This window comes from Branchiostoma lanceolatum, chromosome 17 (assembly GCF_035083965.1).
Source record: "Branchiostoma lanceolatum isolate klBraLanc5 chromosome 17, klBraLanc5.hap2, whole genome shotgun sequence".
Classification (NCBI taxonomy): Eukaryota; Metazoa; Chordata; class Leptocardii; order Amphioxiformes; family Branchiostomatidae; genus Branchiostoma; species Branchiostoma lanceolatum.
The window spans coordinates 17,285,758-17,309,134 of record NC_089738.1 but is presented as its reverse complement, the minus strand read 5'-3'; the positions used below and the strand labels follow the sequence as shown (position 1 = coordinate 17,309,134).

Below are 23,377 nucleotides of genomic sequence, written 5' to 3'. Positions count from 1 at the left end.
TTCAGTAAGAGGACGGAATTAAGACACAGGGCTGACTGGAAAGCTTGACCCTGGAATTAATTAGTGGGAGCAGTGCCACATTAATGCCGTTTTCTGCCAGGGCAATTATCTAGTAGTGAAATATAATATACAGTTACTATGATTTACCAACCTGATGAAACTATTCACAAAATACACAATAGTGTGTCTGTAACTTACAGTTCACTGACACATGTATGTTTTCCCTATAGATGTTTATACCATGTATTTGCAATTAGCCCACGGGCATGAACTTCCAATAAAACTTTCTATGTAGAAGGCCTTACATGGTGTGTCCCCCCCCCCCCAAGAAATAAGCACTCTTTCCCCTGCTATAAATGTAACAGTTTGGCTTTATTTCACCCCAGGCGTGTACCCTATCTTGTGATCGATACTCTTTTTCATTTGTGATACATCGACGCTGAATTACAGTTGCAGGATGTATCGAGCTCCTTTACAGCCCTTGCAGGTATAATCCATACTCTGCACCAGGGACTAAAAAGTCAATGGCTTATCGTATTGAACTTCAGGCACACAAAAATTCAAGCTCTTTCGCCGGCTATAAATGCTTGTAACCTTGGTCATCAGGGCTCGAAATTCATTTTTGGGAATAGGTTACCTGGTGCACCTAACCTAAAAATTAGGTGCACAGAAAGAATTTGGGTGCACAACATAAGATAAAGTAGAATGTCAGCAAAATGTATTTACAAACCCTACTGCCTCTCTTAACTCGCTAACTTCAAAATTTTAAAGTAAATATAATACATCAAACAAAATACAGCAAAGGTAATATCACTTTTTCTGCTTCTTAACTTTTAAGAATATTCTGTATACTTGTGTACAATATTACCTCTACCATATAGCCTGCCAAATTATCCAGGACTGGTACACGGGTGCACCCACAGTTAAAAATTAGGTGCACAGCTCCAATTTTGGGTGCACACAGGTGCACATGCACCCAGTATTTTGAGCCCTGTACATTCATGTAGGACTTTGGCTTCTTGGTTCTTATGAAGATAATTTGATCAGTGGTTAGAGTGAACCTTGCCCCACATTTGGAATTAGATATTTGTCCCTTGCCTGTTTTTTTTTTGTCTGGCGGTTTTACCGATTATAACCGCACATGTATTGATTTTGATTTGTAGTTCTAGAAGAAATATTGCTACTTTTGACAAACGGGTGGTAACCTCACAAATCAAGAGGTACATGTACCTATGGGTCATATCTGTAGCAATGAGCATTCTGTGAATCGTTTGCAAAATGATTGGAAAATGAAAGTAGAATATGATCAGTTTGTCATAGATCTATAAAAAAATCGAATGAGCACACATCTTTCATGCATCCATTGCATCATTATTGTCATTTCTGGTGGCCTTTCAGACCAAGTCTACTCTTGGGTAACAATTTGTTCTTTACACACCACCAAGTGGTTTTACCAAACCGACATTTCGATGACCATCTTTCTAGGGGAATAACTACTGGTTCTACTTCACACTGCAGCTAGGTGTCCCTGTTGTAGTGTGAAGAATACGACCCAAATGTGACTAACTTCCCTCATCACCCTTTCTCTAAATGGGGACAGTCTTCCACAGTGTTTTTTTTAAATTCTATAACTTATGTCCTGATATCCTTGGCAATTTGCAAAGCTGGTTACAACTGTATTTTTTTCTCCTTTTTTCCGGGTGTTTTGCACTGTAGCTAGATGTCGCTGCTGTGGTGTGAAGATGTGGTCCTAAATGGGACTAAGTTTATATCCTCCTTTATCACCCTTTCTCTAAAACAGTTCCAGTCTTCCATAGTTGCTTATTATTTATTGATCCCGAAGAAGGTGACAGTGGTCGTCAAAAATTTGATCCGTGAATACTTAAGTGTTGGAAGAAAGTTTAGCACTGTATTATTATAATTAATATGAGAGTGTTTTTATTCTAATTTTATAACTTATGTCCCGACATCCTTAGCAATTCATGAAATTGACTACAACTGTATTTTTTTTTGGGGTGTTGCAGAGTGTCTCTTCAGGTGTTAGACCCTCTCAGTAACCTGTTATGCATCATGGTGCTAGCCCAGAAGGCAGTTGTTCTCAGAGTGTCCCCATGGTATGCAAGCTGCTGTTAGTGTTAGTGATCTTGCCTGTTGCCATCAGTTCTGCAGTATTTCTTAGAAGCGTACAGTGCAGATAAAGACCATTACTGGTAATCCAAGTCTTCCTCATCTTCCCATACAACCATTTAGATCCAGTATCTTGCAAAAAGATCTACACTTGGCTTTAAGGCCGCATGTGCCTTTCTGTTTGAGTTGTGTTATGTAACATAAGGTAATGGCGACCGTCTTAGGGAAATTGTGCTGGATTGCTGTTAGGAAAATCCAGGACTTGTCTATACCTATAAAGGATGAAGAAAATGGAAGGGTGGAGCCCTTGTACTTCTACCATACTGTTTCCTTATCTGAGGCATAGTCTCTATTTTAATCCTAACCTCAAATTTAGCTCATCTTGGAGGTATTTGGAGTGACTATTGTCGAGGAATTAACTTTTAATTAAGGAACCTTATTGAGTTGGAAAGTTACTTATTCTGAATGGAAAAGACTTGCTGAAATGATGTATAAGTACTATAACACTGGAGGCTAAACTATATGCGTATGCTTCAACTTGGTAAGAGTATGAAACATGTAACGCATGTATGCATGTAGTCAGCAGTTGCAGTTGGCTCCTTCTGTCTTATACATGTTTGTAACTAGCAATCGTCCAGCAACAGAGACGCTCTGCAATGAGACGCACACACCTGCATTCTGCAATCTATTCTTCCAGCCAAGAGTGATGCAGTACTACTTCTACTTGAATACATTTACGAGCACACTGGGTCTAAGAGATGGACTTAACTTGCTCCCGTCTTTGGCACCTTTTATAGACATTAGACCCTTGAGGAATCAGGATGTCGTAAATAAGCAAGGATGTGTGTTTCACTGGGATTTAGCCTGTCACAAAGACGAGAGCAGAGTTAGTGTGGAAGGTACTGGATGGGAAATGAAAAATATCCAGGCTGGGTGTATGATACATGTAGATGCTCAGTCGAGCTCTTGCATGGTGACAATAAGTTAGTAACTGGGAGACCCCGGTTCAATTCTGGGAAGGGCATCTTGCTTGGGGCTGCACCTGCCTTTTGGAAGGGAAGAAAAATTGGGGTCCTGTGTTCGAGGAGGTTCCTCCAACACATTTAAGGTGAAGGGCTATCGCCCCTCCCTGTAAAAGAAAATACCCTGCTACAGAAACAGCAAGGAAACTTGCTGGCCTATGTACCACTAGGCACTACAAGGTGAAAAACAGCTGGGGGTATGATGTATTGGGTGGATTAGAACCAGCTTTTGGATTTTCCAATTCTTTACGCCCACTAAACAAGTTCACGATCGACAAGAAAAAGTTGTGACCACAAGTTTAAGTCTTAGCAACCCATGTTTTATACTGTAGCCTTTGTTGAGGCAGAACGCTACATCCACTGTGTCCAGGGCACAGTATTGAAAGGCAGAGCCTTCCCTTCCACCACCCTTTACCTCTTCAACCAAAGTTAGGTATCCATTTTTACACCAGGATGGAACGAGATAAGGCATGACAAGTGCCTTTCCTAAGGACTCAAAGTCTAGCTGCGAATCAAACCCATGACCTGTTGATCTTCTGTTTGCTACCCTAGCCACTTGGCCATTCCACACCCTACTAATAGATGAGGATCCTCTGCTAAATTTATAGGATGCTTTGCTAGATTTATGTGACCTTAATGGAACTTAAGGCTACACAAGGCTGGTATTCACGCCTTTCGCCAAACGCCTCCTAACTGATGGATGTCCTGGTGCTTCCTGGAGGCACTTGTACGTAACTAATGTGAAGTTGCTTCGGTACACTGCCAAAAATACAATTTCTTGTATTCTAGTTTTTTCTTACATACAGAAAAATATTACTTCATGCAAGCAAATTTTTCTGTATTCAAGAAAAAGGTTTTGTCCACGAATTAAGCAATTTTTTACTTACTGAACTTTTTCTTGTAGTAAGATAATCTTTCTTATAAAAATGACCTTGGTTACTGCCGGAAAGCAATTCTTGCAGTAAGATTTTTTTTCTATGTATATTCTTGATTCAGACACCTGGATCTGAGGTTCTTATACTAAGAATGCATTTCTCTTCTTAAGACCAAAATTCTTGATAGCAAGAACTACTTTCTTATTTCTAAGATTTAGGTTCTTACACCAAGACTTTTTTTCTTATCTCAAGACCAAAATTCTTACTGCCAAGAAAGGTTTTCTTCCCTTTAAGTTTTATGTTCTTATAACAAGAATGCATTTCTCTTCTCAAGACCTAGAACTGCTTTCTTATTTTCAAGATGTAGGTTCTTACACTAAGAATATTTTCCTCACTTCAAGACCAAACATGCTTATTGCTGAGAAATGTTTTCTTACATCAAGATTTATCTTCTTACATCAAGAATCCTTTTCTCGCTTCAGGGGCAAAAATTGTTATCGCCTAGAAATACTTTCTTACTTCTAGAGCTGATCTTCTTAAACAAAGAATATTTTTCTCGCCTCGAGAACATAATTCTTGCTGCCTAGAAAATGCTTTCTTACTTCTAAGATTGATCTTCTTACAATAAGCACACTTTTCTTACATCAAGAGCAAAGATTGTTTATTGCCAAGAAATGTTTTCTTACTTCTAAGATTAATCTTCTTACATCAAGAGCACAATTCTTGCTACCAAGAAATGTTTGCTTACTTTTAAGATTAATATTCTTACACCAAGAATATTTTTCTTATATCAAGAGCACAATTCTTGCTGTCAAGAAATGTTTGCTTACTTCTAAGATTAATCGTCTTACTCCAAGAATACTTTTCTTATATCAAGAGCAGAATTCTTGCTACCAAGAAATGTATTCTTACTTCTATGATTGATCTTCTTACAACAAGAATATTTTTCTTATATCAAGATCAGAATTCTTGCTACCAAGAAATGTTTGCTTACTTCTAAGATTAATATTCTTACACCAAGAATATTTTTCTTACATCAAGAGCAGAATTCTTGCTGCCAAGAAATGTTTGCTTACTTCTAAGATTAATCTTCTTACAACAAGAATACTTTTCTTATATCAAGAGCACAATTCTTGCTGCCAAGAATTTTTTTCTTACTTCTAAGATTAATATTCTTATACCAAGGATACTTTTCTTACATCAAGAGCACAATTCTTGCTGTCAAGAAATGTTTGCTTACATCTAAGATTAATCTTCTTTCAACAAGAATACTTTTCTTATATCAAGAGCACAATTCTTGCTGCCAAGAATTTTTTTCTTACTTCTAAGATTAATCTTCTTACAACAAGAATACTTTTCTTATATCAAGAGCACAATTCTTGCTGTCAAGAAATGTTAGCTGACTTCTAAGATTAATCTTCTTACAACAAGAATACTTTTCTTACTTCAAGAACACAATTCTTGCTACCTAGAAATGTTTTCTTATAATATAAGACTGATGTTCTTATAAGAAGAATCTCACTCCAAGAGTTACAGTTAAAATGACATGTTGATGGCTTAATATTTCTGTAAATTGTGGACTATGGTGAAAAAAAATGACATTGGCAAAGCTTTACAGTGTATTTTTTCAAAAAATAATAGGTATAATAATAATATATAATTATACAATACATGTATTGTTGTACAAATACCAAAACTAATTTTGATACAAAGCCTTCTGAAACTGAAAGAACATAAAGATTACAAACTGCTATGTAATTAACATGCTATGTGATTTATTACATATGATATATTTCATAATATATAATTCTTTATCGTCTTGGAAGGTGGTATAGAGCAGCCTCATCTGACTTGGATGATGATCTTCGACTACGGAAACCAAACCCTTCAACTTGTTCAAGCCCATTTCTGTTGACTTGGCATTCCCATTGGCATTCAAATGATCTTCCAACATCTGGGGAAAAAAATGAAGACTATGTCATTAATTTTTACTTTCTGAGTTGAGCTAACTAACTTCCAGCTTCTAGAAGTGAAAGTTCCAATTGAAATGATTTCTTCACAAAGCACATCATATGTTTTATCATTCTTTAACCTATCCTTATATATGTTTCCAGAAACAATACAATTAAAATAGTCCACCCCTCAGCGGTGGAATGTAATCTTCCTATGTGTGCGGATCGCTTTTTGATTAAAATCTATTAATTCGTCGGCCAAAAAGATGTTTTGAGTTGGACCCAAAGAGGCTTTACTTATCGTTATCTCTAATGCTTGATGCTTTTGATGATTAAACCAACCAGGGGCCCTTTAACTTGGTTTTTTTCATATGATAAATAAAGTTGAACTGATTTTCATATAGTCGGGTGGGGAGGGGGGCACTTACCTTTTCCATACTGCTATCCAGTGTTTCCGTGCAAAATTTGGCATCTGCTGCAGCCTCAGACCATGATCCCCATCTTGTATATGTTCTCTTGTACCTGGGTTTTGACTTTGAAACCGACTTGAGTCTTCAATTAATACAAATAGAACTAGAAGTGAACAGCACTTGAAGGCATGAACTTCTCACAGCTTTGGCCCTACTGTCAACTGCCAGTGGGATTCGATTCCACCAACTGCCAGTGGGATTCGATTCCACCAATCAGGAGTTAGGAAAAGATCACATGGCAAGTGTTGCCATTGGTCAAAATTTTATGCAGATATTTGCTAGAACAATCAAGATTTTTAAAGAAAATTTAACTTGGCTTCTATTTCTTGCAATAGCCTCATCTTAGCCAGGAAACAACCATTATATTATACGAGTTGAAATAAGAATTTCAAAGTATTTCTTGTATTTCTTCAAGTATTATTATCAAGAAAAACAAGAATTGCCTTGCTCAAAGTTTCTTGATATGAAAAATAAGAAAATTCAAGAATATAATTCTAGTTATGACTCGAACTTTGTCTTCAAGTTTAAATATCTTGAAAATTCTTGATTTTCTAAGCAGGATTCCTCAAGAAAGGCAAGAAGAAAATTCTTCTATTTTCTTAAACATCCCAAGAAAAACAAGAATTTCTTTCTCAAAGTTTCTGGATACAAAAATCAATAACATTCAAGAATATTATTCTAGTTATGACTCGAGCTTTGTCTTCTAGTTTAAAAATCTTAAAAATTCTCGTTTTTCTAAGCAGGATACCTCAAGAAAGGCAAGAAGAAAATTCTTCTATTTTCTTAAACATCCCAAGAAAAACAAGAATTTCTTTCTTAAGGTTTCTTGATACAAAAATCAAGACCACTCAAGAACAAAATTCTAGTTGTTACTTGTTTTCATAATTTTGAATTCTTGTTTTTTCTTACTACCAGAAAAAGAAGATAGGGGAGAGAAAAATTCTTGTATTTTCTTATACATGGCAAGAAATAGATTCTCCATTCAAGAAAAACAAGAACTTTTAACTTTAATTTTTAGAAAATTCTTATGAGAGAAAATCCTTTATAGAAATTATTTCTTTATTTAAGAAAAATAAGAAAATGTTTCTTGTTGTGAGAATTTACAAGACAAGATTCTTGGAATGGTCTGTTGTGCTTTTCTTATTTATTCTTATCATTTTCAAGGAAGTTCTTCATTCAAGAAAATTTGTCCACGAATTAAGTAAAAACAAGAAAACTAGAAAAAACAAGACAAATCATTTTTAGTAGTGTACTTTCCTCCCGTAATGGCCCACAGATTCAACAACTTTGCAGGTCGCGACATAACGGTACGTTTAAGACCTTCGATCGTTTGTCAGATTCGGCCACTCTTAACGGGCGGTTAAAAGGTTGCAAACGAAAAATATGACATCCCGAGGAAATCAGGCAGGATTTTGAGGATTCGTGGCTAATTTTGGTGTTGCTTGTTTTCTTAGACGGATGCCCATTAGCCCAGTTTGAGCAGGGAAGAGTGATTCATTATAAGAAGAGTCGTTGAGATAAATTGTCTAGACAAGGATGTCTCACAATTCCCAGGGGATTTTTGTCCTTTTTAAGGGCAAAGTTGAAACCCGTTTGAGTCACCATCATGCTGCTTGAAGTTAGCTATTGCTGAGAAATTCTGCCGTACAAAATGCTGTAGCGTCTGCTAACAAAATTCAACCAGGGTAGATACTTTCGCCGCTCTGAAAGATACGTCCAAACAGATCTCCAACCCAACGTCCCCCAGTATGATGCACTCTTGCATGTATATCTAAACTGTGCATTGCTGGGGGGTGCAGCGGATTATTGTTAATGGAGGTTTCCAGTAATGTTACATACCATGTAAAGAACTTACAAAAAAAAGGATTTGCTGAAATTACATCAAAGAGGCCCCAGCATGCCAGTAGCAGTACTATTTGCCTTTTGGTTGTCAAAGAAAGATCTGGACTTGTAGGAAGCTGGTTCGTGACTCCTTAAAGCAGAACTGACACATTGCTAACTGGCTTCATGCTTGTATCATCCTTCAGAACATGTGCTCATCTCTACAGACCTTGCAAGTAATATAGGTCTTTGATCCCAAATGATGCTTTTCGTGTCTGTCTTCCAAATCTAGTGTTGCTTTCCAATTTTCCTGGTTGATGACTCGAAGTATTGATTATTGCATTGAAGTGTTTCAGAACAAAGGTGTACAACTTTAAAGACCTGTTTAACTTGTAATATTGAGTTACAGTTAAGTGAAGAGAAATTCTGCTGTACAAAATGATGTAATGTTATATAACGTGTAAAGAACGTACTACATAAGAAAAGAATTCAGTTGAAATTTCATGTCAGCAGCACTTATTGCCTTTTCGGTTGTCAAAGAAAGATCTGGACTTGTGGGAAGCTGATTTGTGACTCCTTAAAGCAGAATTGAGACATCGCTAACTGGCTTCATGCTTGTATCATCCTCCAGAGCATGTGCTCATCTCTACAGACCTTGCAAGTAATATAGGTCTTTGATCCCAAATGATGCTTTTCGTGTCCGTCTTCCAAATGTAGTGTTGCTTTGCAATTTTCCTAGTTGATGACTCAAAGTATTGATCATTGCATGGAAGTGTTTCAGAAGATAGGTGTACGACTTTAAAGACCTGTTTAACTTGTAATATTGAGTTACAGTTAAGTGAAGAGAAATTCTGCTGTACAAAATGATGTAATGTTACATAACGTGTAAAGAACGTACATAAGAAAAGAATTGTTGAAATTACATGTCAGCAGCAGCACTAATTGCCTTTTGGTTGTCAAATAAAGATCTGGACTTGTGGGAAGCTGGTTCGTGACTCCGTAAAGTAAATCTGAGACATCGCTAACTGGCTTCATGCTTGCATCATCCTCCAGAGCATGTGCTCATTTCCACAGACCTTGCAAGTAATATAGGTCTTTGATCCCAAATGATGCTTTTCGTGTCTGTCTTCCGAATGCAGTGTTGCTTTGCAATTTTCCTAGTTGATGACTCAAAGTATTAATCTTTGAATGGGAGTGAAAAAAGTTGCACAACTTTGAGCAAAAGGGAAGCTGGTTCATGACTCCTTAAAGAGGAACTGAGACAGAGCTAACTGGCTTCATGCCTGTATCATCCTTCAGAGCATGTGCTCATTTCTACGGACCTTACAAATAATATAGGTCTTTGATCCCAAATGATGCTTTTCGTGTCTGTCTTCCAAATCTAGTGTTGCTTTCCAATTTTCCTTGTTGATGATCTTTTGATGGAAGTGAAGAAAGTTGTCCAAGACTCCAACTTTGAAGACCTATTTAACTTGTTAAGGAATGAGTTACAGTTAAGTGGTGCATAGCTATCCTTTGTAAAAGAAATGTCAAAGTTTCACAATGGCTAAAACAACCCAATGATAGTACTTTGATGTATATAAAATGACATGATGAACACTTGAGGTACAAGTGTCGGTGCAAAAGCTTGTAGGTTTGGTCATCCCAGTAAAGATGGTTCCCTGGACACCCTGCTTTGTTTCTTGCAGGGAGCTTGTTTTCTTTGCTATACAAGACAAGACAAATGGTATAATAGCCATGTACATGTCCAATATGTAAAAATGGGTCCCAGTCTTTCTCCTCGGAAGAAGGCTGTTCTCTTTCCTAGAGAGTGCAAACAAATGGCATAATAGCCATCTACATGTCCATTATGTAAAGATGGGTCCCAATTTTTCTCCTTGAAAGAAGTCTGTGCTCTATCGTAGAGAGTTACAAGCTAGAGAAATGGCAAAATAGCCATCCGCATGTCCATTACGTTTTCATTACGTCCACGCGCTCTGAGCTCCGGCCTTGCTCCGACCCGACAACTCTCTGGGCACCACTCTGCAAGTGTAAGTGCATGTTGATATGCTCTCCCATTCCACACTGTTCCATCCATCAGAGTTAAAAGGGAAACAGACAAGTGCCCATTACACCGTTTTCTGTCCGGGCGCCCACTCGCTTGTTCGGCCAGATCGCAGACGCCTCGTAAACACTCTGATCTTGATCTGCAGCTTCTTGTTTGGTTGAGTTGCACGAGGAGAGTTGGGTTTCGGAACACGCAGGTGTGGAGGAGTGCTTCTTCAGGTGTTCTACCCTTTCAGTAACCTGTTGTGCATCATAGTTCAAGCCCGGAAGACTTCGCTGCCATATGTGGAGTTTGACGCCCTGGGAAAATGGAGGCTGTAGTCTTGGGTTCGTAGTGGAATTGCGAGATCAACTGTGGTGAAAATCTCGAAACTGAATTCTTAATCATGTAAGTTGATATTCTTTTTTTCCTTTTGGCATCACTGCAGAATGAGTTCATTGGACAGTTTGAATTCAAACAGTAAAATTGAAATTGTTACAAAAGCTGTTGAGTTCAAAGTCCTATATTAGGCTATCTGTGTCTGTATTTCTGGACAAATTCTTCCTTTTTTATTTATTTTCCTACAAAATTGATATGTTTGCATCAAGATTATTTAATCATGCATCTATTAGATAGAAATGTATCATCATGAGTTGCTTTGAAATGAAATTTTAGTGGATTGATCGATACCAGGGTCACATTGTCTTGCCCTTAATCAGTGAAGCATCGTTGATTATTTCTTAATTTGCCATGTGCAGTGGTATTTCCACCAAGTGCATGTTAATAGATTAAGCTTGTTCAGACCATCACGGATCGCAGCAAAACACCCTACAGCTACTGACATTCACTTGAACCAACAAATGAAGCATCAACATTATCTCCATTCCCTTTCGAATCCGTGAACCGTCTTTGATAGCTCCAATCCGGTATGTTACTGTGAAAAGACTGACATAATAGGGGTCAAGGGTGAAGTTCAAGTGTTGAAAAGCCTCCACCTTGATTTTGACCTGCAAAATACCAAGGAGCAGAAAGGTTGGATGTCGAGTTAATAATAAGGGTATTGCAGCGCACCGTTGACTGCACAGCCGAATTCTCTGCCTGGAGGTTCTGACGGCTTGTGGCTTTGGCAAAGAGCTTGTAGGTACAGAGCAATTGTAAAGGGTCATGCTCTCATGAATCAAGGAATCGATATTGATTGTGATGTGCAGCTTGGCTTGTAGCTTCCCCTTCCACGGAGCACCAGGTCTTTCTGTGAAACCAGGAGCTCGAGAAATGTTAAGATTTTGAATTTCTACTTCATTCTGCTTGGAGAGTAATGTTGATGTACAATTTACAGTACGTGTGCTTGCTGAATTTTGATATTGCAACAAGGAGTTTTTAACACGTAGTCTAACTTTAGCAGTTTATCGTCAATACTTATACAGGTAGTGCTTACTGTAGTTACGAATTTGCTTTCAAATATTACAAAAGTTAAAGCTGGATCTAAGTATCATTCTGTGATCCAGAATGATTGAAATATCTTATAAGCTGAGGTTTAAGCTTTCTGAATACTGTCTTGGTTTCCATTTCACCATATTGTAAGTTGTGGAGAGCTCCTATTTTACATGTAGGTGGTGTGAGCTCATTTCTAGGTGTGGAAATCTCATTAGAAAACATGTAAGATTCATGTCCAAGATAGTCACGGTGACTACCAGGTATTGAAGGTTCCTTCACACAAGTGCTTGCAGGTGTTGATGGTTCATTTCTAGGTGTTGAAACCTAATTTCAAGATATGAAAAGCTAAAATGGCCCACACATAAGGTTTATTACTTAAAATTCAAGTCAGCCTCGGTCATAAGCAATTTTGCTTCAACATCCTTCGAGATTTCGATAACCCAAGGTGTTATCCAAGATGAAGCAAGGATAAGGAACCGAAAATTCTGTGAGGATTTGTAAGGAAAATTGATTCCGTTACGGAGACAATTATTCTCTCCTCTTGTTGTCAATACGGTTTTACAAAACATGTCGATGCATCGGTGTGCGCTTTGTCTTTGTCGTGGCACCCTGCCAGATAGCCTGTGTGCAGGTCCTGCACTCTGCAATGGGGCTTGGGGAGTGTATGGCCAATATGGTAAATCTAGCTTACTGTATCTGGGCATGCTAAGGGTATGCTGAAAAAAGGGTCAGATGTTATAGTAAGTACAGAAATGGTATGTTCAATGATGATACATGTATACTGTAGATGCCTTTAAGTTTGCTATGGGGAGGAAATGGAGTGTTCTCAGTGGTTTGAAGTTCGTGGTAAAGAAGCTACCGTGAAAACAGCCAATATTAAGCTACCACGAAAGTTTATTACATTGACAGCAATCAGGATCTTGTATCTGAAATAGCACCGCAGCTCAATGGAAGTGTATGACAGTGGCAACCCTGACTTTTTGGTTATTAATGCATCTGCAAATTTAGCAGAACTTTGTTATTGCTGTTAATAAAGAAAGATCCTGGAGCTTCATTTATAATCACCATACTGGAAGGAAAGTTGCTTTTGTAGCCCATGTATTAAGAGCTGTAGACTGCCAGACAACGTAATCAATGTGCAACACTAGTGCCTAGCCTGGGGTCTGAGTGACCCATGAACTTTTTGTTTTAAAAGGAAAAATTAATGGTATTCCCTCCCAGTACATTTACATTTGTACCTGACATCAAAAGTGGGTGCAGTAAAACATCTGTCAAAGGATCTAGCGCCTCGGCATGGCAGTCTTCCCACCCGATGCATTTACATTTGAAGCCTTTGTTCTAAGATAGTACATTGCCAAACAGAAAATTTATGCAAACTCAGTACATTTACATTTTTGCCAGACGTCAAAAGTGGGTGCAGTACAACATTCGTCAAAGGAAATAGCACATTGGCATGACAGTGTTCCATCTCAGTGCAATTACATGACGTTTCAAGTCTTTGTTCTCAGATAGCACATTGCCAAACAAGAAGTACTGAAACCATGTACATTTACATTTCTACCAGACATCAAAAGAGAATGCGGTTGTCTAAAGAAATAGCACAGTGGCATAGCGATATTCCTTCCCATAGCCTTTTCCATGTAATTTGAAGCCTTTGTTCTTAGGTTGTACATCACAGAACAGCAACAGCACATTTACATTTGCACCATGGCAGACATCAAAAGAGGGTGCAGTACAATATTTGTCCAAGCAAATGGCCCTGCAGTATGGCAGTATTTTCTCCCAGTGAATTTACATGACATTTAAAGCCTTTGTTCTAAGAGAGTTGGTTGTATAGAGGAACCAAAACTGTCCATTGCCAAACAAGAAGTATTGAAACCTTGTACATTTGCATCCGTACCAGACATCAAAATAGGGTGCAGTACAACATTCATCAGAGAAAATAGCTTAGCGGCATTGCAGAATTCCCTCCCATTGCATTTACATGTACATCTCATTTCAAGCCTTTGTTCTAAGAGAGTTGGCAGTAGAGGAACCAAAACTGTCCATTGCCAAACAAGAAGTATTGAAACCTTGTACATTTACATTTGTACCAGACATCAAAAGAGGGTGCAGTACAACATTCATCAGAGAAAATCACTTAGCGGCATTGCTGAATTCCCTCCCATTGCATTTACATGACTTTTGTACATGTCATTTCAAGCCTGTGTTCTAAGAGAGTTGGCTGTAGAGGGACCGAAACTGCCCTGCTGTCCAAAACCGTAGCAGAGCCATTAACGGCCGATGAAAAATGGCGTATTTCGGAACGACATTCCGACCCTTGGGTCCAGCCTTTACTGCGGCTCGCGATCTTTGACCCGCCGATAGGAGTCAGACAGAACTGACGATTTTTCCTCGGAGGCAAACTGACTAATGGTAGTTACGGTGAAGGGAAAACGATAAATCCTATTCCTCTGCGCCGCAAGGCCAGAGTTAGATGGTAAAGATCACGCCCAAGTTTTTAGTCATGCAGCTGTTATACTTACATCTAGCGTTATCTGATAGAAGAGAATTGATTAACTTCATTTTGCTTATAGAGGGATACATTGGTAATTGCGTACAGTGAGTTGGGGGAACTCCCCTAGGCGTTTTTGGCAGTGACGGAGACTATCCACTTTGGAATCAGTTCAGCATTTCAACTTTCTTTGCAGGAGTTTAGTCTCTTGGTCTTAACAAGATACTTTCAGTTGATACTTTCAATTTGGTAAGATATACATGTATATCAAGCAAAACCGTTATACAGAGTTATGTTCCTGGATTCCATACATTGATACAATTTCAATTACAACAATTCACAGTCAAACCTTTACAAGTGACCACCTCTACATGGCCACCTGGCCAATGTGACCACTTTTTGCTGGTCCTTAGATAGTTTTTCCTATTTACACAGGCATTAAGAATCCTGTTTATAATGACCACCTGTCCACATAGACCAGTCTTCTTGGGCAGGTTTGGCTGTACATACAAACTCCAGCAACTAGAAAGAAATACTGAATACAGCCAAAACAAAAGTTTAGCTCGCTAGTTTTTCTCAAGTCTCTTAAAGTTTTAAAAGTGAGCCTTTCTTGTTATGTGCACTTAAACAAGATGATCCCTACTGTAGCATTTGGATGAATTTCTTAAAGATAATGGTTTATCGTTTGCGTCATCAGCAGAGAACAGACGTATATGTAAATGTTGGCGTCAATTAGGAAGTAGGCAAGAAGCCAAGCGTCTTTCCTGCATTTCTATGATTTTCACTAGCCATTTCTGGTTTGCCCAGGTGAGCATATTTATGCCCTTTCTCCTTGTGCCGTATGTTTTCATTGTATTTGTGCTGTAGACAAAGCAAAGTATTTCATTGTATTCATGAAGGCTTCAGTTTGCTGTTTAATTTACAAATTAGTGTCTCCTTCTCTGTCAGTGTTTACTGGTAGCATCTTCATCTCTGTGAATGGTGCAAATGGTGTTCAAAGACGATAGAATATTCTATCGTCTAGAAAGAATAGCACTTCGCACCTGGCCTATTCAAGCTCTGACCATTGAGAAAGCCACACGCAAGGCAAAACTAGTCTGGGTGTGGGCTCAAATAAAGTTCTAAACAGGAACTATGTGGATACGGCGTCCTTCTGAAGATGTGGCATGAGTGTGTACGTTTGACTTGAGGTTGTCCAGTACTACATGCCTACATGTACCTTGAAAGAATGGTTACCTTTCCTGTTGAGAAGTTACGAAATCATTCTGGATTAAGAACTTCAAAATGCTAAAAATAGAACAGAAATTGGTCCTCCCTGGCGTTCTTTGTAGCACCCTGATGTCTTGCACGTAGGGAATCTGTGACATCCCTGCAGCCTTCTGAAATAAGAGTGATGTATTGATTTGTGGTTCTTTGATCTTAAGGACTGCTAAAAGACGCATCCATCTTATCCTGTCATTAAAAAGGATACACGATCTTACTTCCTACTTGGGTTCTCTCCTTTGAGAGAAACCACAATGTAAGCTGAGGCTTAACGTCAGCAAATGGAAGATTTTAATGAAGAAAAGTTGCAGAATTGATTGAAGATAGTGGGAAGTGGTTGGCCTTGACATCGGTGGGTATGCAGTATTTGAAAATCGGCTGTTGAATGCAAATGAGTGGTTGCGCCGGTACACAAGTACAGCTAGATCATATCTTCAGCGTCGGGCTGCAATTTCAAGTGGTGTAATCTGTGTGCTGAATTGAAACTGTACCATGCTGTTTTGTGCATAGTCTTTTAGACTGACTGAGAGAGAATTTGTGTACATGAAAAGAAGGTATTGCAATAGTGCTTGGTTTTCAGTTGCTTTCCAGTTATCATGGAAGCGGAAGTGTTGAAAAGCATAGATACATGACAAATCCTGTTCTTAGTCCTTGGTGCTGAACTTATTGTTATTCTGTAAATAGTTGCAAATGACTAGAAAGTGATTTATAACGCATTGCAGGGGACAGTTTTTGCATCAAATCCTAAATCATGATACATGATACTCATCTCTATGCCAGAATCTGCCTATAAAGCAGTACTCAAGTAGTTTGTAATTATAATTTTCTAATTATAACAGTCCTCTTGGTTTTATAGATTTCTTTGTGGTACATGTATCTTCTTTTTCCATATCTTCCATTGGAAAGCTTCAAGCTGTAAAGATATCAATCAAGAACACAAATGGGGCTATCACATGTCATTCAATTATAGATTCTTATAGTTGACCTTTAACTTCTCCCTAATCATTTGTATTTAGCTTTATTTATGACAGTATATTCAATCTGTCACTTTGTGGGTAAGTAAAGCGAGCTATACAGCCTGGACTGCCTGCGTCATGTGCTGTCTGCATTTTTGATGAATGAGCAAATCTTTGTGTTCAAAATAGAGCCCAATTTGTTCCAACTCACATCGTTTTGATTGCTTGATCTCAAAGGATGTGCCACTTACTGCAGGATTTATCTCATTCATTACTTGTAAAGTGCCGCCTTTATTGCAGTGAAGTAGTGCAGAACAGCGAAGATTATTTTGGTTGCAGATCACGCTACAGTTGTTAACATGCAGAAGGCGGTCTCGACATTGCATTTATGAGAATTTCTTACCTTTCTATGTGGCATAGACAAGATTCATTGACTGCAAATTTTGAAATATTTGTCACTCATGATCATTGGATGACTGGAAATATGACTTTTGTACAAACATGTAGTAACTGTAGTATCCATTATTTGATTATGCAAAAGAATATTTTGTTTCATATATCAACCTCAGAATCATTATTAGAATCATAAATGCCAATGAGAATTTCTTACCTTTCTTTGTGGCATAGACAAGATTCATTGACTGCAAATTTTGAAATATTTGTCACTCATGATCATTGGATGACTGGAAATATGACTTTTGTACAAACATGTAGTAACTGTAGTACCCATTATTTGATTATGCAAAACAATTTTATTTCTTATATCAACCTTAGGATCATTACGAGAATCATAAATCATTATGAGAATTTCTTACCTTTCTGCCTGGCATAGACAGTATTCATTGATTGTAAATTTTGAAAGGTTTGTCACTTGTGATCATTCCATGACAGTCACTTAAAATATGACTTGTGTCTGCATGCAAAAGAATATTTTGTTTTGCAAATCAACCTTAGAGTCTGTTAGAGTTTCTGTTGCTTAATACCATAAACAGTGTATTGTTCAGATCTACTAGTACATGTATTGTTAAGATATACAGTACGTGCAGACATTTATAGATGAACGGATAGACTGCCAAAATGCATGCAAATAACCTGTGTGAACCAAGTATATAACAGGTTCATCCCTATATCCTTGGAGAAGACATCAAACTTAACAGTATATTGATGCTGTTAAGATATACAGTACATGTAGACATTTACACAGATGAGCAGATAGACCTCCAAAATGGCTGCAAACTACTGTAAATGCAGAAATGTTTGCGGTGGTTTTATGTTTGTGGTTTTCACAGTAAGCTCTTTGCCGCAAACTTAAAACCACTGCAAAATTTTTTGCCCTCCTACCACCTTGTCTTCTATTGTCTCAGATGTGATCTTAAAACCACAGCGAACACTCCATTTCCTGGGGCGAAATTAAAACCATGCAAACTTAAATGCATTTACAGTACCTGACTGTATATTGCATGTTAATCCCCATAGCCTTGGAGAAGACATCAAACTCAGACGGACATAACACATTTCCCTTGTCCAGACCCTGTGTGTGAAATGGCCCCTGGTGTTGGCCACTGTCATGGCCCATTACCCACAGGTAGATGGGCCAGAAAATGGCACAGTTTGCCCCACCTTTTCGGACAGATTAAGCCCCCTTCATCTGTCTCTATCTCGGGTCGTGCCATCCATCATGGAAAGTGGGAACCACGGTCTAAAAAAAAAAAAAAAGACTTATCTTCCCGCTGCAGTACCTCAGATAGTTGCTAGGGGGCCAAAATCTAATCATCATCATCATGGGTTATTCCCATATAGCCCCATCAGTGGCAAAGTAAGGGGGGGGGGGGAGTTGAAGTCCTGGGCTAAGGCGGGCAGGCCTCAAGCCTGGCACGGTAAGACTCAACGGTGGGAGCCATCACAATCGTTTTTAGATGTCATCAAGACCTACCCACATTTCAAATATCAAGACAATCCTACCAGGTATTCTTTAGTTATTGTGTTCACACGTACACACAGACACATGCACCCATCTTGGTGAAGGTAACAATTTGCATGTCCAATGCTATTTCTATTATCAGTTCTGAATATACAAAAATATGCAGGTGCTATGACTTAATAATTATTAAATTAAAAAAAAAGGATTTCACTAGGTATGTACAGTTTATGTTTGTACCTTACTAGATTAAACCTTTTACTATTTTCAACTAAGCTCAAGCAATCCCCAGTTTTGACACAAATAAATGTGCATCATACATGTATATCCATACAACCTAGCTAGGGTAGGTTTAAATCAGGTAAAAGATTGTATCTGTATATTGTAACTTCTCCAATTCTACATCAAAGAAAGTAGAAAAGTAGGCCATATAGTAGCATATCCAGAAATAGAAAAAATGGAGCAACTGGAATTGAGTGCCGTAATTCATGAAGCACAAACCATGTATGTGTATGAATTGTCCATCTGGTGTTATTTCCAGCTGAGTCCAGTGAAAAGTGGGCCACTTTCATGCACTTAAAGCCCCAGAACTGTTCCATTATGTAGAAATTACCCTTTGATTACATGATACCGAATTAGATCCAGTGGTAAGACTGATGCTGTTACAGATTAAAAACACATCTAAAACCCTCTTGCCATCTGCTACCTGCTTTGTCTTTCTCTGAGTCTCCTTTTTTTGCAACTACTAGCATTTCTGGAGGATTTGTCTTCCTTTCAGTCCTAGTGAATGCAGTTTGTTTTTTCAACTTCTATTTATACTTCGTCTTCCACTGGTTCCAAAAAAGAAGTCAAACCCAGAAAGCGTATATATTGTATTCCGTAGCAGTTAGAATAGTCACTTGTTCCACTTGTCACCATTGTTAACTTGCACTATCTGTATATTTTTTCTATGTATTATTTCATGTCGCAATTAGCCTTGGGGCAAGAACTTGCAAATAAAACTTGATATAGTACTTAAAAAAATGGCAGCTTTCAATGATTAAACAGTTCATTCATGTATGTCTCTGTACTTGTTTCCTATTGCAGGCGATACAATGGCCAAACTTAATGAACCACATGACATATTTCCCCCAATTCACTCTCAGACTGCCATTAGCAAATTAAGCGGATCTCATTTTACCATCTCCTCTTTTCTAAATTGCGTCTCTCTTCAGATTGACAGAAAATTACATTTACCGCAATCTGACTGCAGTACCTCCTGCTGAGTTTCCATATGGCTGTATATTAAGTTTCGTTTTCACTCAAGATAAACTTTTTTATCAGGTTTCGGGAGTTTTCATGTATACAACCAAGTCCTTCTTAGGTTCAATATTTTGGTAGTCTATCATACCTTCTCTGTGCATGGCTGTAATGACTTGAGCTACTTCTAGCTGCTAGGTGTCACTGCAGCAAGATAGAGCTTGTGGTCCTTAACACGTTGATATCCCCCCTTGCCCCAATTTATGACTGGAGTAAATTTTCTGATCCAGATAGCATCCTTTATCTAGAATGAGCATCTGTTGTCCTCATACCTCAGTTGCAGTTTCGGAAGATATGAAAACCTTTACGTTGGCTGAAAGTTTTAAAAGTTTGCACTGTTTCGGCAACCACAACAATGTAAGCCTGCCAAATTAAAAGACCAGGACATGATTGCTAAATAGATTTGTGGACTCACCTTTTGGTATTGCCACTGCCAACATAGAGTGCTGCATACATTTTCTGACGACTGTCACATACCGCGAGTTGTAGTCAGCGGAATCGCCTGGCCTTGAGTCTGCTCTTCCGCATTTCAATCCCGAGGAAATTGAATTCAAAGTCTTGAAATTGTTCTGCAATAGTCCTGCAATTTCATTTTGGCTGTCAGTGGGTTCAGATACCGCAGAATAATGTAGTAACGTTGCAGGATGTGACTGGTAATTCAATAAAACTTAACCACAGGAACATGTAATATACGGCACTATGTTATACTGGCAGGAAGCCATAGCAAGCAAGGCAATTCATCGCATCCTAACAACATCAGCAGTTTGATACATGCATACTACTTCTCGGTAAGACATAGTAGTCTACTGCTAACAGAGAAAAATGTGTTATCTGCAAAAAAACTGCTAGATGGCAAAATGTGATAGTAAACAGTTATCTTAAAACTGTCGTCACTGTTAAAAGGTAGACTGAGTTTGAAAAGTATCTCTGGCAAGTTGTTATACAACTTAATATGTTGGTTGTGACTTGTAGGATAGGAATGTGGGCTCTTGGAGGCCTTCATTCGCTTGTTCAGTCAGACCCAAGTAGTGCCTAGAGAAGCACTATGCTCCGGTGTGAGATAGCCCAAACCTATCAGTTGAAACTCGCAGGATATAGCCATTACTAATAGCTGTTGTCTAGTTGGGCAGCCATTGCTACATGTTATTCTAACAAGTAACATTAAGAATAGTGTCAATGTCATCATTTTCAAAGCATAGGAGGACATTCTAGACAGAGACGAATCCTGTGGAAGAACGGATTGACTGTTGGGATTAAAGTCTGTGGAATAGTTTACAGTTCTGTGTCAGATTCAAGTCGTTTGCGGTCTATCTTGTTGGTACAGTAGGGAGTTGGAGTCGGGCACCTTGGTACTTGTAGGAAAATAGCACGATATGTCATTCAAGGGAGGATGTTTTTCAAGTAACAAGGACGGGAAGTGTGAATGACCTTTACAAGATACCTATCTATCTATCAGCCTTCAGCCGGGACTAAACAAGAGGTACATACATCACTCCATATTGCCCTATCCAGCATCATTTTTCCTAAGTGTTCATATTCAATCCCAGTGTCTCTAACTAAATTGTCGGTAGAAGTCAAACTTCTGCAGTGTACTCGGCCTCTTGGTTTCCATAGAAGGACGTCTGAAACTATTTCCTGGTTGGCTTGACAGCAGCAAATGTTACTCGACAGTGGTTGAGCTTTTGAGACAGCCGTGGAAGACTTCCATAAATTGTTTTGAGAGTAGCATGTTGTGTCCAAGATATGTTCTGAGCCCCGCGCAGAAGCTTTGTGTAGGTCCCATCCAGTCTGTTTTGGAGCTGACAGGTAAGCGTCCAAGTTTCTGCACCGTAGAGCACGCAAGATACCTAGTAGTGCTAACTCGTTATCTTATTTAAACAAGGCAGTCAGACTATTCAGAGATAGCAGACTTCACCCACTTACCCATACTGCTTTGTGATCCTTCCAGTCTATGATGGAATCTCAGATTGAAGCACACACAGACAAACCTAAAAAACAACACTTTACTCCCTTGGAATGAAGTACAAAACTACACCAACCCGCATACCTCAATCTGAAGAGTTGTTGGTCCTTTCCCTTTTAGCTTCTCAGTTAGAGACAATTTGTGAGAAGTGATTTTTGTATTTCAAGGAACACCCCGCCCTTTAGTTTAATCCAAGTGTTCGTAACATCCTCCATCTAAATACTGTAAAGTTGTATACGACTACAGCCAATTCCACAATCCTATCACACTTCAAAGAGAAAGACAAAGAGGGTGGTGCTATTTCTTAGAGACAATTTGTGAGAGGTAACTTTTGTCTTTCAAGGGACACCCCGCCCTTTAGTTTAATCTAGGCTTTCTTAACATCCTATATCTGAATACAGTCAAGTTGTATACGACTACAGCCAATTCCACAATCCTATCACACTTCCAAGGGAAAGATAAAGAGGGTGGTGCTATTATCAGCAACTCTTACATCCTAAAACTTCTTTCATCTCCAATCCACGAGCCCCGTTCACGTACAGAAGTCCATTTCCCGAGTTTTACCGTCGCCCGCCGTCCAATTTCGTCTCCGGGCAGTTACTCTCTTTTCGGCTTCCGGCGAGATTGATTAGAAGGAATTGTCTCTCATTACGTTGAAGTATCGTGCAGTAAAACACCAGAACTCTGGGGAGAAGACGGGTAAGAGTTACAGCTTATAATTGGTGTAGTCTCTCGATGGCTGTTGGGATGAGCCTCTTTAAGAGTGTTTTGGCTGATATATGGGGGGTTGTTAAGGGTGTTCTGATGCTGGATGGGTAGCACAGGCCTGCAATTCATCCTGTATGCCGGATTGGTGCCAGTCTAAGTAGACACTGTTATGTAAGGAAAATTGCGACTCTCCATGCAGATGACCCAAAAAATTTGGCCTTGTGATCACAGAGTTTAATGATTGTGAATTCCAATGGTAGCAGAGATCCACAGAGAGAAAACTTCTTGAAGTTTCATTGTATCGTACAGCCAAACCAACAATGTCTTCCTTTCAAAATCATTAGATGGAAGGAGAGGAGTAAGAATTACAGCTACTTGGTGTAGTCTCTAGATGGCTGTTGGGATGAGCCTCTTTAAGAGTGTTTTCACTCATATATGGGGGTTGTTAAGGGTGTTCTGATGCTGGATGGGTAGCACAGGCCTGCAATTCATCCTGTATGCCGGATTGGTGCCAGTCTAAGTAGTAGACACTGTTATGTAAGGACAAATGCGACTCTCTAGATGACCCAAAAATTTGGCTTTGTGATCACAGAGTTTAATGATTGTAAATTCCAATGTTAGCACAGATCCAGAGAGAAAACTTCTTGAAGTTCCATTTATCGTACAGCCAAACCAACAATGTCTTCCTTTCAAAATCATTAGATGGAAGGAGAGGAGTAAGAATTACAGCTACTTGGTGTAGTCTCTAGATGGCTGTTGGGACGAGCCTCTTTAAGAGTGTTTTCACTCATATATGGGAAGTACAGGCCTGCAATTCATCCTTTTTATTGGGTTAGTGCCAGTCTGAGCACTGTTATGTAAGGAGAACTGTGACACTGAAGATGATCCAAAAGTTTTGAATTTTCTATTCCAATAGTAGTTCAGGTCCAGCCAGAAAAAACTCATGATGTTTCATTGTATCATGCTGTAAATCTAGCAATGTCTTTTTCTTTCAAACTTGCAGAAGAGTGGAGATTTAGGAGTTACAGCGAGCCCGTGTATGGTCTGAC

At 38.7% G+C, this 23,377-nt stretch overlaps 1 protein-coding gene and 1 long non-coding RNA gene across 5 annotated transcripts in view; one reads left to right on the top strand and one right to left on the bottom strand.

Annotated features, from left to right (window-relative positions):
- LOC136422591 (glycerophosphodiester phosphodiesterase domain-containing protein 5-like) overlaps nucleotides 1-23,377 on the top strand; it is a 96,198-nt gene that overhangs the window by 30,607 nt on the left and 42,214 nt on the right. The gene's annotated exons all lie outside the window — the stretch shown is intronic.
- LOC136422906 (uncharacterized) lies at nucleotides 4,669-7,700 on the bottom strand. The gene is made up of 2 exons (XR_010753685.1): nucleotides 6,405-7,700; nucleotides 4,669-5,978 (listed from the first exon to the last, which is right to left on the bottom strand). It is a non-coding gene; the product is annotated as an uncharacterized lncRNA (long non-coding RNA).